At 38.9% G+C, this 20,668-nt stretch overlaps 1 protein-coding gene and 1 long non-coding RNA gene across 12 annotated transcripts in view; one reads left to right on the top strand and one right to left on the bottom strand.

Annotated features, from left to right (window-relative positions):
* LOC133708369 (uncharacterized) overlaps positions 1 to 20,668 on the top strand; it is a 52,570-nt gene that overhangs the window by 4,675 nt on the left and 27,227 nt on the right. The gene's annotated exons all lie outside the window — the stretch shown is intronic.
* On the bottom strand, positions 1,497 to 15,929 carry LOC133708370 (uncharacterized). 11 transcript variants are annotated; one of them, XR_009845789.1, is made up of 6 exons: positions 9,481 to 13,518; positions 9,176 to 9,308; positions 8,613 to 8,676; positions 7,368 to 7,452; positions 6,535 to 7,253; positions 5,991 to 6,385 (listed from the first exon to the last, which is right to left on the bottom strand). It is a non-coding gene; the product is annotated as an uncharacterized LOC133708370 (long non-coding RNA). The 11 variants fall into 11 exon arrangements; XR_009845786.1 differs by having other exon boundaries at positions 5,991 to 6,389; XR_009845784.1 differs by lacking the exons at positions 5,991 to 6,385; positions 9,176 to 9,308; positions 9,481 to 13,518 and adding exons at positions 13,525 to 13,609; positions 14,770 to 14,833; positions 15,333 to 15,465; positions 15,638 to 15,929 and having other exon boundaries at positions 7,218 to 7,475.

A 20,668-nucleotide genomic window follows, 5' to 3' on the forward strand; every position in this document is an offset into this window, starting at 1 on the left:
TTTTGTCTTCATTAAGTGACTCACGTGCATCGCACGTGCAAAATTGGGAAAAATTCACCAACGGTGTCTGGACACTTAAGGGACTTTCAGAATGATACCTGAACTTACAAAGTTATCAATGTGATACCTGGACTCATTTTTTCGTTTCAATGTGATACCTACGGCCAATTTCCGTCACGGAGCCGTTACGGAAATTGGTCATAGGTACGACGTTGATACGAAAAAATGAGTCCAGGTATCACATTGATAACTTTGTAAGTTCAGGTATCATTCTGAAAGTCCCCTAAGTGTCCAGACACCGTTGGTGAATTTTTCCCTTTTTTTTTTTTTAAAGAAATGTGGATTTCATTAATTCATGTCAAGATGACCATTACATATCCTTTTGCTGCCTTCGACTAGACATATCAAGAAGTTGTAGTAAGAAAACTATTGCGATACATAGAAATAGACCACCTAAATTCGAACTAATCACTCACTTATTTAAAAGCAAGCCTATAAACTATGGTGAATAGCAAGACATAGTAAATAGCAGACCCCTACCACACCTATCTATATTTTGTTGGGCAAAATTGCTTCCCGGTCCATAGAGAGATTGGGCCTAACAGTAGAGTGAAGCGGGTGCCACAGCTGTCCAAACTGCTGAAGACCGGAATGGACTCAGATGCTTCGTTAATGAAGAGCCCAGGCCCATTACTTGCTTCCTTCATCTTCCTTTTCTGGCCCATAATAGCACATATGAGCCCATTTCCAAGAGCCACAAGCATAGGCATAATAGTTTGACCTAGCCAAATAGGGTCCCAGTATCACTAAGACCGCCGCATCGCTGCCACAATCCCCGACATCACTGTTGCCGGCAATCACCCCGCCAGTCGCACAGGGTATTGGATCACTGCCAAAGACTAGCCCTGCCCCCTGACTCCACCAGGCAACCATCATCGGAATTGACTTGGACACCCAACTTGTCTCCATCAGCTCTGACTTCTCCGGCGACTTCGGTCGTGCCCCGAAAACCTCACTCTAGCTAGCAGCTCTAGCTAAACTCCGCTGCTCATCCACGCTTGAGAGGTCTCTTGTAGCAAGACTGCATCGCTGCTATGCTAAAAATAGCACGCAATTTAAAACCCTTTTTGTTGTCAAGTTGTAGTGGTGAAAGTAAGGGATTGTTCTACGCCAAGGATCAAGGGTTCACCTTCAATTTACGTACCCGACAAAACAAAGAAAACTAGGATGTTAAACTATAGTACGAAACAAATTGAAAGACAATTAGGGGGGATTGTTGATTAATTCTGCTGAAAATAAAGTAAGAACAAAAGATGAATCTCAATAAAGTTTGTGAATATGATGATGAGCAGTTAGGAGTTCATTATCCACCACTAAACACAATCCAAGTTCCAATTTTTCTTCCTATGTTTATTACTAAGTCATGAGAAAGAGATTGACCAAGTTACAAAGCTAGAAGCAAGCTAAGTACCTTATATTACTTCCTTATATTGTTCTAACTCTAGCGCTGTTATTAGAACCTTTTGAAAACATGCAACATAGAGATCACAAGCGGCTCCTACATTTAGCAAGTTCTAAAGCATTAAGCACATGTGGAAGGATGTCAATCTAAGTGTACAAAGTACTAGTACAACAAGCGTGTCTAGTTGCATTCCTCATCTTTGGTACACACCTTGGCGAGAGGCTTTACTACTTCGGTTAAAATCACAAAACTATTAGGTGAATTGCTATTTAACCTAGCACCAATGACATGCATATCCTATATGTTTGCAACCACATAAAACATACATATAAAAGACACATCTAATCCAGAACCAAAGAACAATCTCATCGACAAAGTAACTAAAACATAGAAATTTATTATGAAACTTGAACCATAGTTTAGGGCTTCAAACTAGCCCCTAACACAAAAGTATTTAGCTACTCATTGTTCTAAGGTAAACACACAGAAACATATTGAAAATAAGAAGACAAAGTCGCATAAAAGGGAGTAAAGAACAGGGTGGATGTTGCTTGAAGATGGATGGTCACGGTTGATAGGAGCATTTTTATGCGATGTTTTAACTGTTATCTCCCTACATTTCCTGCGTTATTTCCTTAATAAAACTCTGTTTAGGAAAGTTTCCATTCTTCGATTGGGAAAGTTTCTATTTGTAGAAAGTTTCCATTTTGTAGTTTCTATTTTTCATTTTTAGAAAGTTTCCCATTTTAGTTTAGGAAAGTTTCCGTTTTTCATTTTAGGAAAGTTTCTATTTTTCATTAACAATTTCTATTTTCAGGACCTCGGAGCTAAAAAGTGGAAATGAACTCACGAAAGGAAAAGGGAGCTTGCAAACGTTAAGGGGAGCAAAAATGAGACACAAAGGGCCACATAATTAAGCATAAATGAAGAAATAAGCTTTCCTGTTCCAACCAGGAAACCCTGCGAAAAGGAGGAGAGCTTACCAAGCAAGTTTCCAACGCAACCATGAAAAGGAAATGGAAAAATGAAGTGTCATGACGTTGGAGGGTGACAAGGCTTGAAGTTGACGCAACAAAGCCCAAGAACTCTATGAATTGACTTGGACTTTCGGCAAAATAGATCAAGGCCCATAAAAGCCCATGGAATTAGGGTTTGTGACGCAAAGAGTAAACCCTAGAGAGGCTTTGCCGTGAAATATCAAGGAGAAGAGAGAAGTTGGCGTGTAAATCAAGAAGCAAATAAAAGATTACGCCAAGAGATTTTCTAGGGAGAGTTTTAAGGAAAGAAGAAGTGTGGACATCAAGAAACGGCTCAAAAGGCGTCTAGATTCATTCCTATATTCCCTAAAGGTATTTTGGCTGAAATAAAAGAGAAAAAATCAGAATATATTCATGCAATTTCGGCAAGAATATATTAGGGAATCATATTGGAGTTTTGTGATTGGTTGGATGACACACTAGGGCCTACTTGGCAATTTTTCATTGGTGGACGCTATGTGGAATTATTAAATTAATTCCATGGAAAACAAAAAGAATATCACGGCTTGGAGACCAAGTATTGCCGCTCCCTATATATATCTCTCCCCAAGACGTCAAAAAGGAGTTCCCCTAATTCAGAAATTACTTTATACGCGAAAGCTCTCTCCATTCTCTAGTTCATCTTCTGCGATTTCAAGCAAGGGAGGAAGAAGCAAGAAGAAGCCGTGAGCACCTCTCCCATTCCACCTTGAAGCCGTGAAGTTTGAAGCTTGCTTTCGAGTTTCATTAGTTCATCATTCGAGTTCTTCATCACTATCTCCATTCACGGTGTAATTCAACCTTCTTTCTTGTAATCACTTTTGATTCCCCTTGTTTGATTTTGTTAGAAGTTGTTCTAGTTAACATTTATGTTTGAACAAGGTTTTTGATTCTGAAATTTATTTAATTGAATGAGAATTTCGACTCCTATATTGTAATTCTTAGTTGCTTTTGTGAGAATCGTTTGATTAAATTTGCTTAATAGATATCTTTTGTATTTTGATCTTATGTGGTTCGAAACACTTAGGGTTTTTATATGAATGATGCTAGGTTTAAGAACATGAATCAACTTTTTGTTTTGTGTAAACTTGAGTCAAAAGTAGTAAAGGTTTTGGACAAAAACCGAATTTAATTGAAGAGGATTGCAATTAGGTGGACTTTTTCATACTAAGTTGCACACTTGAGTTGATAGCCTTTCTATGTGTTTAATGCGTCTAACATGTTATGATTGTCTAGCTTTCTAGAGCTTGAATGCATGTTTGATAGGATTAGTCTTTGTGCTTTCACTTAGATTAATTAGCATTGAAAAGTAAAATATGGGAAATCGTTTGCTTTCTAACGTTTCACATGATCAACTCCTTTCTCATGACTTAGATGAACAATATTAGGGTTGAATTGAATTTGATTATAGTTTCGGTTTTGATCTTTGTTTCTTTCATTCCATCCTTGTATTTATGTTTTTGTGTTTTTATTATCTTCTTACTTAGTTAATTTTCGGAAACTAAAAATCAAAATCCCCCCTTTTTCGTAAATATGTTTATACTTTGTTTTATTTTTGTAAATAATTATCCTTGTATTTTTATTGACAGGTGTACCCTCAATCCCCGGATTAGATTGATCCCTATTTACTATGTACTAACGATGACATTTTCAGGGTTAAATTATGCGCTTGCTTTGAGCGTATCAACGGTGGTGGCAGATGGCAACTTTGGCAGCTTCTTTTCCTTATGCTTGTATGGAGCTTTGAAAACCAGAGAGCTAGGGGTGTTTTGAGGCGTGAAATCTGTATGATATGGTCTGCTAATGACGCAAAGAAGCCTCCTATTTTTATGGTTTACAAACCCTTAGCTTTTCTCCTCAAAACCGGGTTGAGTTCTCATTCTTCTCCAATTCCACTTGCTTAGCTGCCACACAATCTTCTGAACCTTCCTTAAGTCTTTCTAACCGTCTCTTGGTCTTGGTAAGTATAATGCAGCAAAAATCCAATAAAATTCGTCCCAAAAATCTGCCATGAATATCTTCAGAAAATATAGCCTTTAATTCACTTTCCTTTCTCAACTAGGATTGATTTTCCTCTCCATGTTTGACAAGGGTTCCTGGAAGATTCAAAGGTGATATTCTGCCACATAATACTCCTAATGTCACTCTTCAAAACCGTGTAAAAACCTTCTAGAAAGCTTCTTGAAACGTGGCCCAACGACGGCCTTGAAAATGCTTCGCAGAAAGACTTGTCAGAAATTCCAGATTTTTCTTATCCTCTGCTCATCTTTGCAGCATCATAACTTATGCATTCCACCACCTTTCTGGATGATTCTTGATTTTGAACTTCTCTACAACATATATTCGTCAAATCTGGGTAGATAAATTCATGATTTTCATCCCTTAAGTTCAGTAGAAAGGTCCTTAAAAAAGCTTCCTGAAAAGCTGATGGAAACAGTCTTCTCGGGGTACCAACTTTGAGCACAGCCTCCAGCTTCCTCTTTATCACTCTGGACCAAATCTTTGCCTATAGTTATAGTAGAACATACGGTATTCAAATATTTCCAGGCCTTTCTTCATAATTTCACTCGAAAGTTCTTCAAAATAGCTTCCCAAAACAGAAGAAAATAAGGTAGATTCTAATACTCTGTTTTCTGCTTTTCTGCAATTGTTTTGCACGGCAACTTTCTCCATCTTCTCTTGAGTTTTATGACCAATGAATGATTAGAGTCCATCCTTTGCATCACTACTTCATGTGAAGTGCCTTGATTGCCCCATTGTAGCTCTCTTTCTCCTTAACTGCTTCTCAAAGTACCTAAGAAAATAACAAAGTTAAATTGATCTTTTTAAGGAACAAACTGAGCAAAAGTGTAAAGGTTTGAACTATAAATTCGTTGCATTTTATACTCCTATCAATCGCTACCCCACCATAGCCTGGGACAACTTTGTCATGACGAGACATCTGGAGATTGGGCCACCGACATTCAGGCCACCACCCAGTAGTCCACCACCACAATTTCAGGTCGCTGTTAAGCAGAAAACTGCCCTTTCAAGAGGGTGGTTCAACAATTGACGAATGAGAAGGATTATGCCCATCACCCACAAAGGCACCAGATGAGAGGAAGATGATTGAATCCGTAAGCTTTGGATTTGGAAGGCGATCGGAACCGCCGTATGCATCACCGACATCGGTAGACGGCTTTTGGGTTAGCGCGAGAACAAGCGTTGCTAGAGAGGATAGGTTTTCCATCAATCTTTATATTTAACATCACTAATCATATTTTTCAAATTTATATGAGATATATCTATGAGAATTTAATCATTTTGCTCATTTTGAAATAAAATAAAGTTACTATTAACCTTTTAATCCTTAAAACGTGAGAAAATTCTCAACAATAAAAAAACAATATATTTCTTGTATATATTCATTCCCTCCTTTTCGACCTCTTTCTTTCTATGAATTTTAGACTATTTGCATAATTTTTTTTCTCATTTACTACTTTTCTTCAAGGAAATTTGGGGTGGCTAAAGTTTTCTTTCTTTTGAATGAAGGGCTGGGCGACTGCCCTCAAGCATTGATTAATGAAACTGTCAAATACAAGGAGGGGACATTGAGCCTAAACCCCTGATTACAATAAGCATATAAAGAACATATCATCCTGAAATACTATCGTGAATCTCTACCAAATAACTGTATTCAACTAGGCTCCAACTAGCAAAAAGCACTCTACTAGCAACTCTATTTGCTTTGACATAGCGGTGACATAACGGAAAGATAACTCGATATGTAACCCGATTGTAACGTAGCATAATTACCATACGCACAGCTTTCCTACTATGTTACCGCCGGAGGATAAATCCAATGACACTTAGTCTCACCCTGCCACTAGGAGGTAGCAACCATTTGACGAAGCAAAAAACTCGCTGCCTACCTACAGCAAACAAAGCATTCTGAGTGCATACACAGGCGAAAAGCCTGACTAGTCCTATACAACAAATATAGGAATTTATTACTTGTAAAACGCGCAACAAATCTAAACAACTGAAAAATATAAAAACCGTAAAGAAAATAGCAACCTAGTCTGGGCCCAAGTAGTGAGCCCAAGCCCAGGCCTTAGAAGCAAGGAGAGCCCAACCAACAAGCCAGGCCCAACCCAGTTTTGGTACAGCTCCACCGCCAAACTGCATAACCTGTAGCACCACTACCTGCCCTGTCGTCACCATCCGTCGTCTGTCACCCGGTCACCACCAGCCCAGCCATCCTCCATGTCCAGATCGGATCTGGAAATATCGATATTGTCAACCCAGATCCGCCAAACACCCTTTGACTCAACCCTCGCTGCAACCCGAAAGCCAACCCAACCGATGACGAAACCCCGCAACGGCGCCCTCAGCAACCAACCCCGCCAACCAGAACTAAATCTCTGCCCGACAGTGTCCACGATCTCCTCCTCCACCTTTCTCAAACTGCGACGGCCCAGATAACCTCCTGCATTTGAGGACAACACTTCCTCCACCGACATATAGGTGGAAACAACGAAGCCCGTCCGACAATAGAGCCCCGAGGGCACGCCGACGGATGAAGAAGGGAGAGTTTTTATCGAAACCCTAGAGAGAGAGACGATGACAGGACCCGCCCCGGATTTCACCCTGAAATCCGAAGTGACCCTGCGGGGCCCACCTTAGAAGAAATTCTACCAAAAATTTGGCGGAACTTCCCCTAAAATGGGCAACCCAAACCTGTAGGGAACATTTACACTCCTCAATCGAATCATCATTATGCCCCTGGAGCCACCCTGCTCCCCAAATCAACATCAATCTCCAATTCACAAAACACATATCTCAACTTGAATAACATAAATCCCATAGGTAATCAGAGCAATTCTAACAGAAAGGTATATGAGGAAAACCTAATTCAAAGGCAGATGCGGAAGCCATGCTGCTGACTATGCCTCAATTTCGTGTACGCCCGACCTCAACTCATTCGCCTGCAAACTGGGCATTTGAAACCGAAGGGCCTAGGGGAAAAGTATTGAAAACACGTTAGTGTGAGTGGACAAAAATAAACAATTCTAAACGAAAGAAATTTTATACTTTCCCCATTTATTTCCTTAAAAACTCTCGATGCATGCAACGATTTAGAAAACAAATCACGAGAAGCTCCGCTCAAGAAAAACCGACTAGCCCCGCTAGTCAGAAGCAACTGAGAAAAAAGGTCGAAACTCCAATACTCAACAGGATAAGACCAGCCCCGCTGGTTACACGGAAATCAGACTAGGCCCCGCTAGTCGAGAAATAATAGGATATGGGGAAGATATATCACCATACGGGTAATGGAGCCTCCCAGGCTCTACCTATCCTCGACTGCCACTCACACATAGATTGTGCGAGGAGGAAAACTAATAACCTCAACTTCCACTCACACATAGATTGTGCGAGGAGGAGACCAAATAACCTCGACTGCCACCCACGTGAGGAGGAGAATAAATCACCTCTACTGCCACTCACCAACACAAAGTAAGTGAGGAGGAGAATAAGCTACCTCAACTGCCACTCACCAACACAAAGTCGGTGAGGAGGAGACCTAATCACATGACCCGCGTATGGTGAGGAGAAACCATCGAAAACCAGTAAATCCGTAAATCCATAAGGCTTCTCCAAAATCTCTCAAGATAAAATCCATGTATTCAACGACGTGACCCCGCACGCCAAGATAGTCTCAAAATCATAAACAAATGGGCGAGAATTAATAAATCATTATAATTTCTTTAGGAAATCCCATTTCTGATAATATTCCAGAAAAATCTCGAAATCATCATTAAGGCATTCCCAATGCCAAAACCAAAAGTCGATAAATATATAAGAAAATCCAACTCCATCGAAACTCATCTCGAGAATCTTCCAGGAACTTAAATCGGCAATTAGAAATATACTTAATTCCGGAAAATTACCTCGGAAATAAGCAATTGTCAAATAATATTATAAATCATAATCAACCTTTGAAACTCGTTGTCGAGAGCGACTCCACGAGATAAACCGAGATCGAATTTCCGAAAATCAAATCATTTGCTCAATAAGTAATATGATTAAAACTAGAGCATTATTTAAGAAAATAAATGCATGCATCAATATTTAAAAAATAAAAGTCCACTCACAGGTGAGTCTCGCAGCTAATCCTGCTGCCTACCCGTATCCCCTCGCTCAAGGGATCAATCCGTCCTGTAGCGAATGGACAGGATATAATTAACCATAGTAAGGAAATAATCTCAAAATCAAAACTCATTCCCTATGGAGTTAGTATTCGTTACTCATAAATTCTTATAAAATCTCACACTTCAATTTGGGATTAAATTCTTGAATACGGAATTTCCTTAACAATTCGACATCCTCACTAAATCTTAAATCATCGCAAGGATTGATTCGATAACTTAGTCAATTTAATTTCAATTCCTTAACCATAAATAACCACCAAATTATAACACAACTCCTTTTCCAAAATTTCCACATTCTTTCATAATTTCCCTTTTCAATCCACAATCACTTCTCCAACTTTCCAACACATTAATTCAATACTAAACTATAACCAAGAGCATTTTAACCCACAATATTCAAAACAACCTTTACCAACATCAAATTTCCAAGAAACCTCAAACCAAACAACCTCAAGCCTAAAACAAGTTCAAAATAATCACAACAACACACCCATCAACTTCCATACCTGCAACAACAACCAAAATCAAGCAGAAAAGGCCGGAGAAATCAAACAAAAACCAAGAACCCGACAGTTACTGTTCACGTTACTGTTCACACGCTCAAACACCTTCAAATCTTCCTCCATAGATCAAAACAAGCTGCAACAAGGTTAGGAACACGTTCAGCACCTCACCAACAACCAAAACCCTCAAGGAATCCGGCCGGAAACCGCCGGAAACCGGAGATCAAAGCAAAACCCGATTTTCCCTTTTTTTGAAATCCCTCACCAATTTCTTCTCAAATCAAGGCTACCCAAATCAGAAATCTTACCTTAGATGCAAGAGGAGGAAGAGAGGATCCTCTAATGGCCGGTGGTGCGGACGGTGGCGGTGATTTCGCCGGAAATGGGTTCCGGTTTCGCAGCAAGGAAAGGAAAGAAAGAAGAGAAAAAGAAGAAAGAAGGAGGGGGGGGGGGGCTGGAATCGGGTTCTCCCGATTTCACTCTCTCTCTCTCTCCTTTTTTACCCACTTTCCTTTAAAATAATAGGGAAATAATAACCATAATAGTAAATTTCCATTTTTGGTCATAACTTTTCCGTAGAAACTCCGATTTAAACAAACTACGTGTCCACGAACTCGATTTTTCATATTCTACGACATTCTCAAGGAAATTTCCTAATTTACCGGACTAAAGAAAAAGTCACTCTTCGGTCAATAACGGTAAAATTTAACTAGTAAAAATTTTAAGGTACGGGGTATTACAATCTCCCCTCCTTAAAAAAAATTTCTTCCTCGAAATTGTACCTGTCATGGAAAAAAAAAAAAAAAAAAATGTGGGTACTGCCGCTTCATTTGCTCTTCCGATTCCCAAGTAGCTTTTTCGATGAGATGATTCCTCCACAATACCTTAACCAAAGGTATAACCTTACTTCGGAGTCCCTGCTCACGACGATCGAGGATCTGTACTGGTTCTTCATATGTTAAATCCCCTCTAAGTGTAATGGGTTAAACTGATAACACGTGAAGAATCGGCTATGTACTTGCGAAGCATGGATACGTGGAAAACATCATGTATCCCAGATAGTTGTGGAGATAAAGCCAAGCGGTAAGCAACAAGACCAATTCGTTCCACAAATTCATAGGAATCAATATACCTTGGACTAAGTTTCCCACGTTTACCAAACCTTACCACACCCTTCCAAGGAGATAACTTCAAAAACACCCAACCACCAACTTGAAATTCAAGATACTTCCTGCGGTTATCAGCGTAGCTCTTTTGTGTGGTTTGAGCCGTCTTGAGTCTCTCTCTAATCACCTTAATTTTATCTATTGTGATTCCAATAATTTCAGGACCAATAAGTTGTCTTTCTCCCACTTCATCCCAAAAGAAAGGTTTACCTCCATTCGTGATTGAAAAACCTTATGTTCAAAGCAACCTGTTAATGGTTCTATAAGTAAGTAAAAGCGTAGTGTTACGTGGGCGTAAAGCACCTCAAATACTGCAGAGAGAAAAGAAATCAACTCGTGAATTAAGAAAAAGAGATATTGAAGCAACAACGTAATCCACAAGAAGGAAATAAATTCTTTCATAGTCCCCAAAAGACTAATCGAGAAATCCCTCATAGAATGCTACCAGAATCCCGAAACTTGTTGACTAGCATCACCCCGCAACGAAAACTACTACCAACCTTCGCCATAACTCAAGGATTTTAAACTAAGATCATAACCACATCACCTAGCACTTCCACTTGAATTACTATGGACACCCTGTGGCGTCACGACGACTATTTCTTGATCTCAAGTTCAACAATTTCACCCAAATGGATATCCAATGACACCTAATAGTACCTTCATGCGCAATAAACATGATCAAAACCATCGTAAGACGATCCGAATGTCCTTGATTTCTGAAACCTTTCAAAATTTCAATACACCCCTTTTTGCACTCTTAATTGGTTTCAAATTCCAAATTCTTGCTACACGGGGCCATTCCCCCCTGACCTCATCACCAGTTTCAAGGTTAAGGACACCCGTCCAACATCATGTATCACTCCCAACGATACCAAGATCCGAAGGTGGTCCCACCACCTAACGATCAAATTTCCAAGTTCAACCCACAAAAAGTTTTTCTCAAAATACAACTCAGAACTCTGGTCAAACTATGACCTGAAATACTTTCCGAGTCAACTGGGAAAACCCATGTCCTTAGAGTTACTCTACTTACTACTCTTATAAAATCTCAACCATTCCATCTATCGCTTGCTCCACCAAGAACTTACCACAATTCAATCCCAATGACTTCACGATTTAGAATTCGAATCAAACTCCGTATCACATAGTAATTCGCTTGAACCACTATGGATACCCAACAGTGTCACTACCGTCACTCCCCGAATTTGCATTAAACCATTTCACCGAAAATGAAACACCAAAGACAAACTTGTACAACATCATTTACAAAGAGTTGGTTCTAATCCCTTGAAAAGCTTTAAGCGTCCCGCTTACTTAAACTTAAAACATAGAAACAACTTCAAAAACTCACTACTGTACATCTCCATACGATCCCTAATTTAAAAAGACTAATTCATAACTCAAAGAGCCAAAAAAAATCAATTTCCTTCACTTGAACAAAACTGTGGAATACTCAAAGTTTACTTAAAGTCGATATTCTCAAGTGACAATCGTCTTCACTGAAATGAGAATAAGATCGCTGAAATCCGCTCTCCGAACCACACTTAATTAATAAGATTTCGGCTACAACAATAATCTCAATAACTTCCCTGTGCTAACCAAATTCGCACCAAATTCCGAACCTCTTCTCACTGAGAAATAAACCAACAACACAACTCAATCATAGCAGCTCACCATTTAATACCTTCATTAAATGTCGGTTGAAACCTTGATAAAACTTAAGTCCAATCAATTAATTCCAAACTCAACTCCTACTTCCTGTTCAAGTCATCTTACTATTAAACACATGATGGTGATCAGATATCACTCGTACCAAAACTTTCTACACTATTCCAATCAAGAGTCATCATGTCGTAAAAAGGTCGATCAAAGCGAGAACTAATATCATAAACAACTTAACCCATCGCCACCAGTAATGGCACCAAGGTAGTAAAAATTCACTCAATTCTTCCAAAACATTCCGTTACTTTCAACCATTCCACTCAAATAATCAAGGACAGACATCGGCACAATCTCAAGTACAAAAGTTATTCCTAATCCTCCCAATTGAATACCGACAAAGATCGTAACTCCATTGTAAAACTTCAAGCATCCAAATAAATACTCAAGTTTCAAACATAAATTATTTCAAAAGTCCATTCTATCCATCTCCCAATTCTCTACAATCTAGAACTTAATAAGATGATACAATAGCTCAAATTATCTGGAATCAATTTCTTTCACTACGAATAAAACTAAATCCAAATGTCATGGTCAGGTCAATGACTCAAGATGACCAGTCCTATGATTTTCAAGTAATCTCCAACGGCTGCAGTAATGTCTCAGATGTCGCTTATGTAACCGGTCACGTTAAGTAGACATCACCCGAAACTGGGTTCAAAGTGAGAACCACCATTACTACTAATTCTGCTTCTAACAACAATCCTGATTCCTGAAGCAATTATATTATCAAGGGACAGCCAAAGCTATGGTTGCTCGTCTCAGACACTCAAGCACGAAATAGAACTCCAGTCTCACACATTAACCTTGCTCCAATAAACTTACTGGAGTCGAGGAAGAAATAACCACAACATTTTCTCGAATCATATTTCGTAGCACAACTCAAAATTGTATAGTCTTACTCTACCATCAGCAGGGAAATGTGGAAAACATGCAAACAATCCACTACGCAACGAAAACCCTAGGAGGTCGGCGTACAAAAGGCATAGCACCTAAAGGAACATCATCTAGACATGCACCTTACACACTTAATGAATACATCAGCACCGAAGAGTAAACGATGGGGAACCGCTGCAGTCGGGCCATCACTCGGGAGGTACTGTGTAACATCAAGCGTGTAAGGTAACAGGATAGAAACAAGTCTACAGAATCTGACAACCTAATGCTCTGATACCAACTGACAGGACCCGCCCCGGATTTCACCCTGAAATCCGAAGTGACCCTGCGGGGCCCACCTTAGAAGAAATTCTACCAAAAATTTGGCGGAACATCCCCTAAAATGGGCAACCCAAACCTGTAGGGAACATTTACACTTCTCAATCGAATCATCCTTATGCCCCTGGAGCCACCCTGCTCCCCAAATCAACATCAATCTCCAATTCACAAAACACATATCTCAACTTGAATAACATAAATCCCATAGGTAATCAGAGCAATTCTAACAGAAAGGTATATGAGGAAAACCTAATTCAAAGGCAGATGCGGAAGCCATGCTGCTGACTACGCCTCAATTTCGTGTACGCCCGACCTCAACTCATTCGCCTGCAAACTGGGCATTTGAAACCGAAGGGCCCAGGGGAAAAGTATTGAAAACACGTTAGTGTGAGTGGACAAAAATAAACAATTCTAAACGAAAGAAATTTTATACTTTCCCCATTTATTTCCTTAAAAACTCTCGATGCATGCAACGATTTAGAAAACAAATCACGAGAAGCTCCGCTCAAGAAAAACCGACTAGCCCCGCTAGTCAGAAGCAACTGAGAAAAAAGGTCAAAACTCCAATACTCAACAGGATAAGACCAGCCCCGCTGGTTACACGGAAATCAGACTAGGCCCCGCTAGTCGAGAAATAATAGGATATGGGGAAGATATATCACCATACGGGTAATGGAGCCTCCCAGGCTCTACCTATCCTCGACTGCCACTCACACATAGATTGTGCGAGGAGGAAAACTAATAACCTCAACTTCCACTCACACATAGATTGTGCGAGGAGGAGACCAAATAACCTCGACTGCCACCCACGTGAGGAGGAGAATAAATCACCTCTACTGCCACTCACCAACACAAAGTAAGTGAGGAGGAGAATAAGCTACCTCAACTGCCACTCACCAACACAAAGTCGGTGAGGAGGAGACCTAATCACATGACCCGCGTATGGTGAGGAGAAACCATCGAAAACCAGTAAATCCGTAAATCCATAAGGCTTCTCCAAAATCTCTCAAGATAAAATCCATGTATTCAACGACGTGACCCCGCACGCCAAGATAGTCTCAAAATCATAAACAAATGGGCGAGAATTAATAAATCATTATAATTTCTTTAGGAAATCCCATTTCTGATAATATTCCAGAAAAATCTCGAAATCATCATTAAGGCATTCCCAATGCCAAAACCAAAAGTCGATAAATATATAAGAAAATCCAACTCCATCGAAACTCATCTCGAGAATCTTCCAGGAACTTAAATCGGCAATTAGAAATATACTTAATTCCGGAAAATTACCTCGGAAATAAGCAATTGTCAAATAATATTATAAATCATAATCAACCTTTGAAACTCGTTGTCGAGAGCGACTCCACGAGATAAACCGAGATCGAATTTCCGAAAATCAAATCATTTGCTCAATAAGTAATATGATTAAAACTAGAGCATTATTTAAGAAAATAAATGCATGCATCAATATTTAAAAAATAAAAGTCCACTCACAGGTGAGTCTCGCAGCTAATCCTGCTGCCTACCCGTATCCCCTCGCTCAAGGGATCAATCCGTCCTGTAGCGAATGGACAGGATATAATTAACCATAGTAAGGAAATAATCTCAAAATCAAAACTCATTCCCTATGGAGTTAGTATTCGTTACTCATAAATTCTTATAAAATCTCACACTTCAATTTGGGATTAAATTCTTGAATACGGAATTTCCTTAACAATTCGACATCCTCACTAAATCTTAAATCATCGCAAGGATTGATTCGATAACTTAGTCAATTTAATTTCAATTCCTTAACCATAAATAACCACCAAATTATAACACAACTCCTTTTCCAAAATTTCCACATTCTTTCATAATTTCCCTTTTCAATCCACAATCACTTCTCCAACTTTCCAACACATTAATTCAATACTAAACTATAACCAAGAGCATTTTAACCCACAATATTCAAAACAACCTTTACCAACATCAAATTTCCAAGAAACCTCAAACCAAACAACCTCAAGCCTAAAACAAGTTCAAAATAATCACAACAACACACCCATCAACTTCCATACCTGCAACAACAACCAAAATCAAGCAGAAAAGGCCGGAGAAATCAAACAAAAACCAAGAACCCGACAGTTACTGTTCACGTTACTGTTCACACGCTCAAACACCTTCAAATCTTCCTCCATAGATCAAAACAAGCTGCAACAAGGTTAGGAACACGTTCAGCACCTCACCAACAACCAAAACCCTCAAGGAATCCGGCCGGAAACCGCCGGAAACCGGAGATCAAAGCAAAACCCGATTTTCCCTTTTTTTGAAATCCCTCACCAATTTCTTCTCAAATCAAGGCTACCCAAATCAGAAATCTTACCTTAGATGCAAGAGGAGGAAGAGAGGATCCTCTAATGGCCGGTGGTGCGGACGGTGGCGGTGATTTCGCCGGAAATGGGTTCCGGTTTCGCAGCAAGGAAAGGAAAGAAAGAAGAGAAAAAGAAGAAAGAAGGAGGGGGGGGGGGCTGGAATCGGGTTCTCCCGATTTCACTCTCTCTCTCTCTCCTTTTTTACCCACTTTCCTTTAAAATAATAGGGAAATAATAACCATAATAGTAAATTTCCATTTTTGGTCATAACTTTTCCGTAGAAACTCCGATTTAAACAAACTACGTGTCCACGAATTCGATTTTTCATATTCTACGACATTCTCAAGGAAATTTCCTAATTTACCGGACTAAAGAAAAAGTCACTCTTCGGTCAATAACGGTAAAATTTAACTAGTAAAAATTTTAAGGTACGGGGTATTACAGACGAGAAGTGGAGTTGTCTTTTTAAGTTTTCTTTCTTTACATTACTAAGAGTTTAAATTTGTAGATTAGTATAGCGTATTTAAAAACCAATCTTCAATTATTTTTTTGTTTAATCTAACTTCAACACAAATTTGACCCTCCTTAACAATATTTCTAGCTACGCCACGGTATACTTATTGGATTTTCACAGGTATTCAATTCGTAAACACGTAAGCCCTTCCTCACTTGTGTTCTAGGTTTTTTGGGATGTGGTGGCTAATTGTTGTATAACGTTATGACCTATATTAAAAGAGCTGGAGAGCTTCTGGTAGGATAAAGTTTCGAGACTAAAAATATGGGATAGTATAAAAAGTGGTTTGCGGTGGTGAAGCTACTTGGGAATATTAGATTTGCTGGCTCTTCAATATTGGCTAGTAGATACTCTAAATATTATCCACCATCATTCTCCATACTTGAACAGTCTGCACAAGAAGGACAAAGGTACTAAAGGACATAAAAACGACAATCGTGGTGGTGGAGACCACCAAGCAACACAATGCCACTGGTCCGGCGACGTCCACAAACATCGGTGGAGTACCGGTTCGACAGCTATTCCTAGGTGCAGAGTTAGGTGTATATACCCAGGTCGAGAATGAGTGTGAGGGGATTATTGAAAAAAGAGAAAACGATGGGATAAAGCATGAGAGGTGGAGCTGTATGAGGATGTGAGAAGTGAAAGTAAATATGGGCATTTGGAGAGGAATTGGGCTGGAGCAAAGAAAACGATAATGAAAATGAGACATAAAGCCTCAGATTTGAGACAAAGCTTAGGAAAAACTCACCACAGAGGGTGGAGACACCCTAAACTATTGGATATGAAAACCCCAAATCCTAAAGCTCAAGCGCTCATTTGGTGTTACAAGTTTCACCACAACATGAATTGCCCAAAATATTTTAAAATTATAAAATTAAAACTCTTAATGAAATCATTTATAAATTGAAAAAGTGCGTGACAATTGAATGGTCTTAGAGCATCTTTAGCTTACTCTATTTTGGCTCCTTAGCTATTTTAGAGAGCATGTTTAGCTTTCTATCTATTTTAGCAGTTGTACCAGACTTCGAAGTGGTTTTCCATTATAACTTTTAGCTATCTCGTTTCCAAATATAGAGAGCGAGATGAGACTCTCTATAATTTAAAATATTAATTTTGAGTTTTTTTATGTAATTTTTAAATATATTTAAACTATTTAATCTTCATTTAAAAAATAATACAACAAAACATAAACATTTATTTTGCCGCAAGCAAGAAATTGGTTCCCCTGTTCAAAATGGAAGCAATAGCTATGGAACGAGAAAAACTGAAAAAGAAGGACACAAAACAGTTGATCGGCGCTTCTCTAATTCCGAATTACCGAAACCCCTTTACCAGAGCGAGACAATTTACCGAACCCAGATCCAAATTATAAACCGCACAGTTTTCCCTGAATCGTGGGATAGTAAAAAGTAAAAAAAAAAAAAAAACCCATTCTCCCATTAAACCCTGTAAAGAGTCTCTGAAGTCCCGTGTAACTGCTACTGCTGAAGGAATACCCAGTACAAGAACAACCCAAAACAACCGAACTCTTGTCTCAGTTGAGTTCAACTTAGTTCACCTTCAAATTTTGTGGGCAACCAACCAAATTGGTGTTGCCGTTGTTTGTCTTAGTGGGGAGACAGAGTGGTATGGTGTACTTTTTGTGTCAAAAATGTTGAAGGAACCAACGATGCTGGTAGACTGTGAGTAGTCTCACTCACCCTTTCTTTCTCTATCTCCATTAAACTTGATTGCTTTATTGTTGTTTGCAATTGTAATTGTTTGGTTGTTTTTTAGATGATGTTCCGGATGTGTCAAGGTTTTAGAGGATCACATTTTCTCTGAGGAACCCACTTTCGTTAAGAGTGCAGCGGGCCAGGTATTATTGGGTCTTCTTCTACATATCTGTTGTTCTTGATTATCACTGGGTTGATATTGTTGCGTGTATTCTGCAGAGCCAATTGGCATCTTCCAATTCCAGGGAAAGCGAAATCTCAGCTTCTCGTGAAAGGATACTCGAAAATGGTCTGTTTTCTTGCGTTTTTGATCTTTCAATGTTTGGCTTGTTCAAGCTTTTCTTGTAGTCACCGTATGCCATTAGCCTAGGATTCCTTCGAGATATGTACTGTCTTCCGAAAAGGATGATTGAAATTTTGCACTAGGTGTTGGGGTCAGTGTGGACAGAGCCGTCTTAAAAGTTTTGGAGGCCCTGTGCGAGATAAAAAATATGGCCCTGTTTGCGCGATTATACATGAATATATCATTGAAAAATTGTGTTATATACAAACAAATATAAATACAAATTTAATTACCTTATTTTTTTGCCCTCTTATCTTATATTATTATTCCACTTCTTTAAAAACAAAAAAAATTAGAGAGAAAGAGGACTAAAGCTTGTTAACAAAAATCCATTTACATACAAAACTACAATTGAATTATGAATTGTTAATGAAGATAAATACAATACTATCTAAAAGACAGAACTAAATGAAATAAGGATCAAGGATAAATGTAATATCTACCTAATGAACAAGAAAATGGAGGCAGCAAGAGGGCCCTGAAAGAAAAGAAATAAAAAGTAAATCACCTGCAATAAGAAAAGGGACCCAAAAGAACAAGAAAATGGAGGTAGGAAAAGGGGCCAAAGAAAATAAAGCATAAAAAAGCTATAGGGAGAATCGAACTGGCACTTCCAAATAGGTATGAGAGCTACTTACCAACTGAACCACGAAGCTTTTAGGTAATCAAGGCCCTTTTATAGTTTATATATATGCACAAAGAATTATATATAGGGCCCCAAAATTTGGGGGCCCTGTTCCATCGCACTCATGGCACAGCCTCTAAGCCGGCTCTGAGTGTGGATAAGTAAAGTCAGGGTCTGGTGTTAGAGGTGCAACTTGAAAGTAGCTTTGATTGGTCAAGCATTAATTCTTTGGACGAGTATGTGATCCCAGAACACTATAATTGTATTTTATCGATCACATGAACGTTTCCTGTTGATCGAGGAGAAATTTAACTTGACTGTCTACAGAATATATGGTAAAGAATATTTGTTTGTTTTCCCTTGTAGAAAACCTATCAAGATCGGCAAAATAAATGGTGTTCCATGCAAGTGAAAATAGGAAAGAAATCCTCCACGATCCAAAGAAAATGGGAAAGTAATCTTCTGAATCTCTTTTTCTTAGCTTTAGCTTGTCTATGCGTGATTGACAAGTGTAAATTGAAACGCAAGTTTCTCAAAACTAATAACCAAGCATTGTTAAAATTAACTCATGCATTCTAGCAAAAACTTTCTGTATTAAGATATAGTAAATTCTTCCATCACTAAACATAAACCAGTCATTATTACATAAAATATAGCTAGAGAAACATTTAACATAAAGTGATCAATAGATCAAAGCACAACAAATCAATTGTTATTTCCTAGTACCATATCCTCTAACTACTCCTTCGAGCTTCTTGGTCGAAATTCGTGTTCAAGTTTTGTCCGCCAAAAGAGTCATTGTATCTGGGAGAAGGTTGGCTCTTTTTTGGAGCTGGTGGACACGAACGGCCTTCACATGAGCGGTCTTCATGAGAATGGTCTTTCTTGTTGTCTCCAGCCATCGTCCACTTGTTGCCTTCTTGCGACATATTTGAAAATCTCGTCTTGATTAATCTCAATTAGCTAAGTACCGATCAAAGTTTCAATCACAAAGTGCTTTGAGAGAGGAATACAGAGCCCAAGACCTCCTTATATAGATAATTTCCTTCCCAGATCCAATCGGATTCCTAGCTAGTAAAGCTGAGACAAAGTCTTTGCTAAAGAAACTAGGAAAGAATAATATTACAACCCAACACAAAGAGGAAAAGCATTAATTTTCTTTGTCGAAAAAATTGGAAAAACAAAAAAAATCTCTGATATACGTGAGCGTACATGATTGTGGTTAAGCTATATATATACTTTGTCACCCCGAACTATAGAAATGGCTAAGCTATATACATCTCTGGTTCATTTCTAGTGACCGTTCAAGTCTATGAACATAATCAGCTCGACCTGTTATGTCAAATAATTTGTTGACGTACATCATAAGTTAAACTAGAGGAGAAAAATCTTAAGCTAATCTCAACTACAAAGAGTTCAACACGTACATATGCTGGTACACTCACTCTAAGGATATGAACCCATACGTCCATGGATATGGATAGTTTGGGGACTTGGACATGCCTCATGTCCGTAGAGATCGATTTGTTGTACTTGGACCCTTCCTATTCAAATTCACCAGTGTAAATCCAAGATCATCTACTTGAACACCCCTTCCATTCTCCACCCAATCACACTTAAATATAGGGATCCTAAATTTTTCATAGTCGAGCTCCCATATTTCATTGATCACCCCAAAGAAGCTCATGTCATCAGTAACCAGCCTTTTATCCCTAGCACTTGCAACTTGTGGTGTCTCAGCAAGCAAGTATATACCACTGTTTTGCGTCGATCAAAGATCATCACGAGCCTTTGTGTTATACTAAACTCCCCTTATTTTGTAACCACTAAACTTTGGAATTT

This window comes from Rosa rugosa, chromosome 5, assembly GCF_958449725.1.
Source record: "Rosa rugosa chromosome 5, drRosRugo1.1, whole genome shotgun sequence".
In the NCBI taxonomy this organism is placed as follows: Eukaryota; Viridiplantae; Streptophyta; class Magnoliopsida; order Rosales; family Rosaceae; genus Rosa; species Rosa rugosa.